The sequence below is a fragment of the Hipposideros armiger genome, unplaced genomic scaffold, assembly GCF_001890085.2.
Source record: "Hipposideros armiger isolate ML-2016 unplaced genomic scaffold, ASM189008v1 scaffold_157, whole genome shotgun sequence".
Lineage (NCBI taxonomy): Eukaryota > Metazoa > Chordata > Mammalia > Chiroptera > Hipposideridae > Hipposideros > Hipposideros armiger.
Genome location: NW_017731507.1, coordinates 2,390,813 through 2,399,920, shown reverse-complemented (window position 1 = coordinate 2,399,920; position 9,108 = coordinate 2,390,813). Strand labels below are relative to the sequence as shown.

Sequence of the window (9,108 nt, the reverse complement as noted above, 5' to 3'; positions counted from 1 at the left end):
CACCTAAAAAATGGTGACACTTTTAAAATCTTCTCCAGCACCCCAGTGGCGAGCTGAGACCTCCCCAGGACTTTGACCTACAGATCTCCCAAGGGCTGTGTTTAATGACAGTCTCTCAGGATTTGGGATTTCTCTTCTGGAGGCTTAGGCCCGACGCAGAGACGGAAAAATGGGAAGCAATACAGGACGCCAGCAAGGGAGAGAAGGTAGGGGACGTGTGAGAAGGCAGACTCAGCAAAATTTTTTAAAAATTAAAAAGAAAAATACAAACGGCTTCCCAGGAATGAGGCTTGGGAACACTGACCCTGCGTTCTGAGGCTCTCTAGGGCCCCACTGGGCCCCCCTATTTCCTTCTCCAACCCCCAACTGAAAAGCTTGTCGGATGGCGGCACTCTCGCCCAGGATTGCTGATAGGTCCTTGCTGGACTTTCAAAGTGCTATCACAAGTTCTGTGTGGACAGATCCCTGTTGGAGTGTGTCCCAATGTCCTATGGATTGTACGTCATCGCTAAAGGTCTGAGGCTCACAGAGGTTGACCAACGTGCCTGAGGCCACATAGCTGGTAAGGGACAGAGCAGGACATGGCACTCAGCCTTCCTGATCTGACCCCTGGAGGACCGGACCCTCCTTTCCCCACAGCTGGCCCACGAGCTCAGCGCCCGGCATCCCAGGAGGCCTGGGTTCAAATCCTATCAGAGTCACTCAGTGGCTGTGGGGTCTTGCTAGTTAGCCACCAGGAGCCCAGGTTTCATCAGGAAGCTGGAGACAACCCCAACGGGTAAAAGGTTAAGCCCTGGCACCCCGTTAGCTCATAATAAATACTATTGTTGGTGGTGGAGGACCCTTTGTCCTCCCTTATCTGGGCTCCTGATGTGACCCCAAACACACTGTCTCCCTCTTCTCACCCTCACAGGGCAAGGACAGGGTCTCCTTGTGTCTGTCCCCAGCTCAGTGTGGAGAAGCAGCCGGGGAAAAGAGAGCTGGAGGAAAGAGACCAGGATGAAATCTCAAGAGGAGAGTCAGCTCTGCTTAGACATTTGGCGAAGTTTCCAAGCTCTGCTTTTTGGCTTCACGGAGCTGGTTTCTGGCCAACTGTGCTCGGTTTGTGTCTAATTCCAAACAGATGGGTCTGTGCCCTGCCCCCACCCAGCTCCAGGGACCTCAGAAAGCAGTGAGGGGCCTCCCACCTTCTGACCAGGCGGCAAGGCCTCCTGGGGGGTTGCTCAGGCCCCCGAACACCACAGAGGCCCAGACTGGGAGGTGCAAGCCTGCATCAGCCAAGTAACAGGCAGACCCAGCCCTACCCTGGTGCACGCCTATCACAGCACATGGTCACAGTGCGACAACCACGCAGATGCTGTTGTTCCTTCCACACCGAGGGACGGTAAATAAGCCTAGTGGTTAAGCACATGGACTCAGGACCAGCTTGCCCAAGACTGAATACCGCTCTGCCAGGTCTTTGCTGGGCATCCTTGGGCATGTTTCTTAGCCTCTCTGCCTTTTTCCAATCCTTTGTAAAGCGGGTATGGCGGAGCTAAAACTAGCACTGAACTCAAAGGGGCACTGTGAGGATGGGTCAGGAGTTTATGTAAAGCACTTAGAAGGGTCATGTCACAGCTCAGCATGGCCTGCCGCCTCTCCAACTGTGTCACATACAGTCAACTCTCATGGGACTCCCAGGACCTCCTTAAAGCTCTGCCGTGGGGTCAGCCCTCTCCCCAGGCAATAGACTTATGACCACTCACAAAAAATCTGTTTTTTAATGAGGACTGAATATTATCATCCCAGTTTTTCAGATAAAAATCTGAAACACAGAGGCTAAGAACTTGTGCGAGGTCCCCCAGCCTGGAAGTGGCAGCGCCAGGACACAAATCCAGACAGACGGTCTCCTCCAGGACAGAGCTCTTAACCAACAGGCACCACATGCCCTGCCAGCTAACATGACCATTTTGCAAATGACTGGATTCCTTCACTCCTCTCAGTTCTCCCAAAGGCGGCCTTGAGTCAGAGGTTGGCCTGGGCTCTGGGCAGCCCGAGTTTTAATGGCAGGCTCTTGAGCTGAGGTTCCCCCTACCCGCCCCGCCACCCGCCTTTGCAGACATGACAACTCGCCTAGCTCTGGCGTCTTCTAAAAACCACAGACCCTCCTCCTTTCTGTTCACTCTCCCATCATTCATTCCCCAGCCAGCATCCAAGATCTAGGCTCCTGCAGATTGTTCTAGATCAAGAGGAGGGAAGATAAAAAGAGGGGATGAAGGCTTTTAATGCTCCCCAATCATCCAGAGCCACCGAATCCGTGTGGAGGCCTCATGAAAGGGTTTGGCTAATTGTACAGTTTGCTTCGGCCAGCTAACGTCTTCCTTTCCATCCAGACATCTGTCTCCACAGAAAAAGGCATCCTCTAAGGGGCCAGGGGCCTGACGGCTGTGGGTTCCTGAGAGCGATTCCATATCGGAGAGAAACAGAGAGAGTCCTCCTAGGACTTCCAGGCAACAGAGAAACTGCTGTCAAACCCTGCAATTATAGGGCAGGAATAAAAAAGGGAGCGGCCACGGCCCCCGGGGTGGAAATAGCTCAGCGTGGTTTCCTGGACTTGCAATAGTGCACATGATGAGGTCAGAGGGGCCGCTCAGAAGAGGAACCACATGGAGTTTTGCAGCTCAGTGCAGTGGGTGCGGTGCGGGGTGGTTCCCTGGAGCATGGTGAATGGGGAAGTGGGGACAGGAAGCCACGTTCGCTGAGGGCCAAGGGCTGGCCCTCAGATACTTCGTGTCTGTGCTTAGTTCTCAGAACACGTCAGCCAGGCAGGGCCTTGTTCCCTAGTTGCCAAGAGAGAAACCAGAGGCTCAGAGAGGTGTGGAGACCTGCCCAGGCCCACCTGAGGACTGATGTATGAACCCAGATCTGGTTGATTCCAGGGCTAGGACACCCATCTATGTACTGTCACCTCCTGGAGAAGGAGCTGCCTTTTAACAAAAGATAAGGTGAGAGGCTGTGTACTCTGGGTGGGCGGAGGGACCCTGCCTCTGTTTATCTACAGGTCCAACCAAAGGACAGGTTTGGGCTTGTGGCTAAAGCACTGGATTAGGAACCGAGTCACCCAGCTTCAGGTCTTGCCTCTACTCCAAATGCTGTGTGATCACGGGCAAATTACTTCACTTCTCTGTGCAGCACTGTCAACTGAGGGCAGGGGGTGGGGTGGGTGAGTTGGATCCACTATGGTCCCATCCAGCTCTGATTCCTGTCTATTGCATGTCCGCTTGGCATGGGGGTTATGAGAAAAGGCCCTGCTGCTGTCAGATTGCTGGGTTCAAATCCCGCCCCTGCCCAGAAATGGTGTACCTGGAGGGGGGATGGGCTTATTGCCCAGGGGCCCCAGAGACCCCGCCCAGCCTGCCCCCAGCATTGGCCCTGGGAGGGAAGCAGCAGGGTCTCATCAGATCGCAAGGCTCGGGGGCTCAGACTCATCCCCATGTCCTGGCGGCCTGCCTACTGTGCGTCATCAGGCGCACTGCCGGTCACTGAAGTTTTATCGGAACATGATTACGTCCGTTCGTTGAGATCCTGCCAGTGGCTGCTTTTGCTCCGCAATGACAGAACGGAGTGGCCACCCCAGAGACGCTCTGACCCGCAAGCCCCAAAATATTAACTCTCTGGCCCTTTACAGAAAAAGCCTGCTACCCCTGCTCTAGGCTGTGAGGTCTCTGAGGGCAGGACCACATGCCACCAAGATAGGGACAGAGACAGATGCTGTCCCTGCAGGAGATGAGGCCTCAGGGAGAGTGTCCCAGGAGGTGGCCCTGGAGCTGAGTTCGTAAGGGCCAGCAGGCAACTTGCCAGGTGAAGAAATCGGGGAAGGGCACCCCTGGCAGAGGGACAGCCCGTGGAAGGACGCATGGACCCTGCAAGTTCTGTGCTAGGGGCACATTCAGGCAGCCCGGGAGCTGCAGTGCAGGAGGTGACACACATGGAGTGCAGGCTGTCCTTACCCTGTGGAATTTCGCATCTAGTACGGGAATCTGACAGGCAAATGCAGGTACTGTGCTGAGGGCTGGGGAGGGGCAGAGAGAATGTGAGACATCTGTCCACTTGGAGACAGGACAAACAACGTCCTGCAGGAGAGCCCTTCTTCAAGAAGGTGGTCCTCCTGAATAAGGATGGGAGGGGGCATGAAAGCCAGGACCAGCCAGCTGCCCCACTTGGCAGACAGAACGGAAAGACCCAGCCAACAGGTCTTAATGTGGCAGGCGGATTAACTTCCATCTGAAGCTGGGGAAGGGCACCCAGAGGTCACTGTGGGGTATCGTGGGTGCCCAGAGGAGGGGCTCCAGGCCCAGGGATGGGTACAAAGGTGGTTTTCCAGAGACGAGGCTGAGGAATTTGAGGAGCTTAGGGAATTAGCTATAGGAAGTCCTGGAGCCAGTGTCACCCCAAGGCCAAGGAGACCCTACACCCGCCCTCTGCCTTCTTCCCTGACCCTCTGCTAGCCCCTCGCTCACTCTGCAGGGGCTCCCTGAGTGGTCTGCTAAGATACCACAGGCACTCCGCTCCCACCTGAGGGCTTAGCCATGACCGTCCCCGCCCTCTCCGCCCCCCCACCATACCCACGTGGATAATGCCCTCACATCCTCCAAGTCTCTCCCACCTTCCTCTTCTCAGTGTGGCCAGCCCCAGGCACCCTCCTCTGGCAATACTCTCAAATCCTCTCCCTCTCAGCACTTTTCATCTTTCTATAAATCCTTGAATCTACTCTGTGCTTCATCAGAAGCCCCCCCCCCCAGGATGTAGGTTTCATGAGGGGTTGCTGTTTGTAAGCCACTGAAGTTCCCCCACTTGGCACTGGGAGGCACCCTGTCGGGTATCTGTTAACTGAATGAATGATTGAGCCCAGTGAGGAGTGGCATAACTGAATGAATGATTGAGCCCAGTGAGGAGTGGCATGGTGGTGCTGACTATTCAGGGGGTCTCCCAGGTGAGTGTCCCATGGAGCCTGCACCGGAAGCAGGTGGACAAGGAGCCAGCCCTCGCCTCCCTGATTCAGTTTTCACCTGCTTGAATGCTGTGGCTCCGTCATCCAAGCCCACCTTTTATCTTAGTTGGAACCTAGGTGTATTTTCAAAGGCTAAGGGGATTTGCAAATGCCTTTGTAAAGCTCACACTGAGAGCTTCCTGACAAAAAGCATTTCAGGAAACCACTCCCAGCGTGACATGCACCCCCGACAGAGCCCATGCCAGCCTTCAGGAGAGGCCTGGGGGGTTCCCCACAATCCCTGGGGCCCCCCTGCACTGTGGGTTCCTTCTTTGATTTCTGCCTGGAGCCCAGATGTTCTCAAGCAGGAGGTTAAACAAGACTGTCGCTTACCCAGCAACCAGAAGAAGAGTAAACGAGGTGCGCAGTCAGGAGCTGTCACCAAGCCCTCAATAGGGCTCCAGGGAGCAAGAGGGGAAGCCAAGGGCTGCAGGCCCCCTGGAGCCCCACAGCTGCTCTCCCATCTGGGATCATGCATTTATCTGGGTTACGCTCCGTGGAGCACTCCCTGAGCGCCAAGGTGGCTGTCCCCTCAGTGTCCCTTGCTCTAGTGAGAATTGCCAATGTCCCGATTTTATAAATGGACTTGAGGGGAGCCTACACACAGCTTCTACAGCCCCTCACAGCACAGGGGCCCCACCTGGATCCAGTCCTGTGGGCTCGATGGGGGAAGGACATGGCCCCCGCCTGCAAGGAGGTTCCAGTTAAGTGACTGTCCACCTGCTGTGGTTTCCGAGCACAGGCGCCAACTCCCTTCTCCCCAACCAACAGAAGGAGCCAGTCCATCTCTCCCGCCCCAAAAGCCTTCCCTCCCTCCTCTTTTTCTGACGGCCGATCCCCCCAGCACAGAGGATATTTTTAGCGCCTGTGACAACGTGTTTACACGAAGACCATTGAGCAACATGGTGATGTGTCTCTTCCCCGCACGGCCCTTGGACATTGTACACAGGACAGTGCTTGCCAAATGGACGTCACATGCTGACTTCGGTTCTTCCATGTCCTTCCTCCGCCTCCCCACGATCCAGGTCGGAAAGGGCAGGCGGCTATCTTGGTGGGGCGAGCTTGCTCGGCTTAACCTGGGCCACACAGGCGGGTCAGCAAGCACATGGGCTGGCTGTGAGCCACACCGATCAGGTGGCCTGTCCCAAAGGTAAAGGAGCCCGACCTGGAATCCCCCCTTTCCAGTTCTTCAAAAGCTGAAGGCAGGCATGACAGGGCTGATGTCCGAGAGGGCTGAAGAAGAGAGAACTAATCCCCAAGGGGGCCCAGGCCCGTGTCCACCCAGCAGAGTGGTCAGCTAGCTAGCTGTCCATCATGTTTATCAACCCAGCAGCCGGGGCTGGCTCTGCGTGGCTGAGACAAGTGGACCAGCGGTGCCGGCCTGCATCCATCCATCCATCCTTGGCCCTGGACATGCCAAGATGTACCTGGCACAGGTGGGTTTTTCAATACGTCCCCATGAGGAATGACTCACACACTCCTGTTCCCCAAGGGGCTCCCAGTCTAACAGGGAAGAGGCACCACGCCACTCACACAGGACACACGGTGTGGTCAAGGCACACATGGGGGTGTTTTGGGGGTACAGTGGGAGAATGGGGTGCAAGTGGGGGGAAAGAATTCCCAGAAGAGGTGACACTTGAGTTGAGTTTTGAAGAGGGATGCTTTAGGAAGATACGAAGAGAATGGTGTGTTAGGGGAGTGGGGGAGGTGCATGGAAACCACCCACCCCAAGTCCTGGAGACACAAAGAAAAGTCCTTCATTGAAAGTGAATGTTCTTTATCTCTATAGCTACGGTCATAGCCAGAGCCATGTCTATAATATATATCTCTGTATTTGTGTGTAAGTGCCTGACAATTAGCCATTTTTACTGTAACGTGCCTGACACTAGCTTTTGATTGCCCATCTCAAAGGCATCCATCTGGAATAAACACATTGCTGGCTACGTAACCAGATAAGCAGCCAGGCCTCCCTACCCATGAGGCTCCCCCTTTCGAAAGTCTTGGTTAACCTAGATAGTCAACCATTTGAATGACCCCCTGCTTTTCCCTTCTTGTACCCTAATTCCCTCTCTTATTTAAATTCACCAATAAAGAGTAAACCTATGGAAACCCTAGGCCCCCACTCTTGGCCCCAATAAAGGCAGAACCCCATCTGGTTTTCTTCCTCTCTCTCCCTCTCTCTCTCTCTGAACCTGTGATGTCATTGTGTGACCCCGGGTGTGCCATGTGCCCTCCAGGATGTGTTGGTTTTTTTCAGTCTCCTCAGAGGGTGTTTCTGAGGTGCATTTTGCAATTGTAATATGAATTCCAAGGGCTGGTCCAGGCACATCACTGACTCTGGCCTGGGGAGCGTCTATGGGGGCTGTCACCACTAGTCCCGGGCCAGGCGAGTGCTCCAGGCCTTCCTAGGAGAGACTAACACAGCACAGTATATATAACACTAGCGGTCAGGGATTGCTATGTGTCTAGCAGGGTTCTAAGCGTTTTTACATACATCAGCGGATTTAATCCACACAGCAACTCTGTGGGGTTGGTGCTATTGCCATCGACGGTGTCCATTTTGCAGGTCAAGAGAGGTTAAGTGGTTTGCCCCAGCAGAGCAGCCATGGCGATAGTGTGATTGGGACTCAGCCATCTGTCTTCAGAGGCCACGCTCCTAGGACAGCAGTGGTGAGGCCAGGGGCCTTGGTGGGGCCTGGGCCATGGTGAGCCTTGTCCGTCCGAGGATGGAATTTGGACTGTCCCAGAGCCACAGGGGACATGGCATTAAAAGGAAGAAGGAAACAAGTGGATACCCTTTCGATACAAAGGTTATTGGGAAAAGCCTCAACGCTTATGAGCCAGGCGTGACTAGAATAAAAATTAGTGTTTGCAGGATGACTCAATCCGTACGTTTGGCTTCTAGAAGTACATAGGAAGTTTCCATGCTTTGGTGGCCCCTCTGTCTCTGTGGCATTAGTATTGTCAAGGGCTGTGGGCCTGGCCACCACAGCTACCCCTGGACTGCCCATCCTTTCATGGAAGAAATGTCTTTGCTATATAGGCAGACATGCTCCCCGAGCTGGCAGGGAGCGCGGCCCTGCCCCTGTCCTCACAGCCCCCCACACCCAACCACAGGGTGGCCTGGCTATAAACAATATTGATAACATATCTGTCATTTAGTCAGCATTTACTACTGGCCAGGCACTGCACCCAGTTTTTTGAGTCGCTGTCTCATTTCATTCTGAAAAACCTTGGCAGGTGGGGACTATGGTTGTCACCTTTCTTACAGATGGGGAACTGAGTCACAGACACGCGGAATACCAAGCGGTGGAGACAGGCAGGTGGAGGTGGGCACCAGGCTCATCTCACTCACTCCAGGGTCCGATCTCTTGAACCCGCTACAACGTGCACATCCCTGCGGGGTAGGGGTGGTGGGCGGCCGGTCCCACTTAATCCAGAGAACACAGTTCAGCCGGCAAAGACACACAGCTGCAAGCGCAGAGCCATCCAGGAGCTTGTTCTGAGGAGCATGGATGGGGCCCTTGCTTTCCTCCCTGTAGCCCGGCTGTCAACCAGGGCTGGATTTTTGAGCCTCCTGGGAGGGCGTTCACTGCTGCTGCTGGCTGCTATGGTTTGGGCCCTGACCTTTCTAGAAGATGGTAATGATGGGAGGGATGCCTGCAAAGCCCCCTGCTAACAACTGTGATGAGCCTGCACTAGGAAGTCCAGAAGGTCTGTGAGTCCCCCGTGGTGTCTGTTTTACAAATAAGGCAACAGGTGCTGGGAGGGACTGGATCTGAGAGCACCGGGGACCAGCGGGCACTGCTGAAAGGTAGGCCTAGTGCAATGTGCAGGGGTGAAGTACAGGCCCGCAGAGCAGGGAGAAGGCCGGGTTGCAAGCTACACAAGGTCGAAACCGTATGCTCCTCACCACTGTCGCCCCAGGACCAGGCATGTAACCAGCACTCGATAAAATCGTGTGGAATGGATCTGTGAATGAACAAGCCTGTTCTAACCGTCCAGGTCAGGGAACCAAGGCTGAGAGTGTGCTCAAGCACGGTGCACACACACATACAGTTAATGCTTGCTCTAATTTT

General features: G+C 54.7%; 1 protein-coding gene across 4 annotated transcripts in view; it reads right to left on the bottom strand.

Moving 5' to 3' along the window:
- Nucleotides 1-9,108, bottom strand: part of ST3GAL1 (ST3 beta-galactoside alpha-2,3-sialyltransferase 1) — a 68,091-nt gene that overhangs the window by 35,507 nt on the left and 23,476 nt on the right. The gene's annotated exons all lie outside the window — the stretch shown is intronic.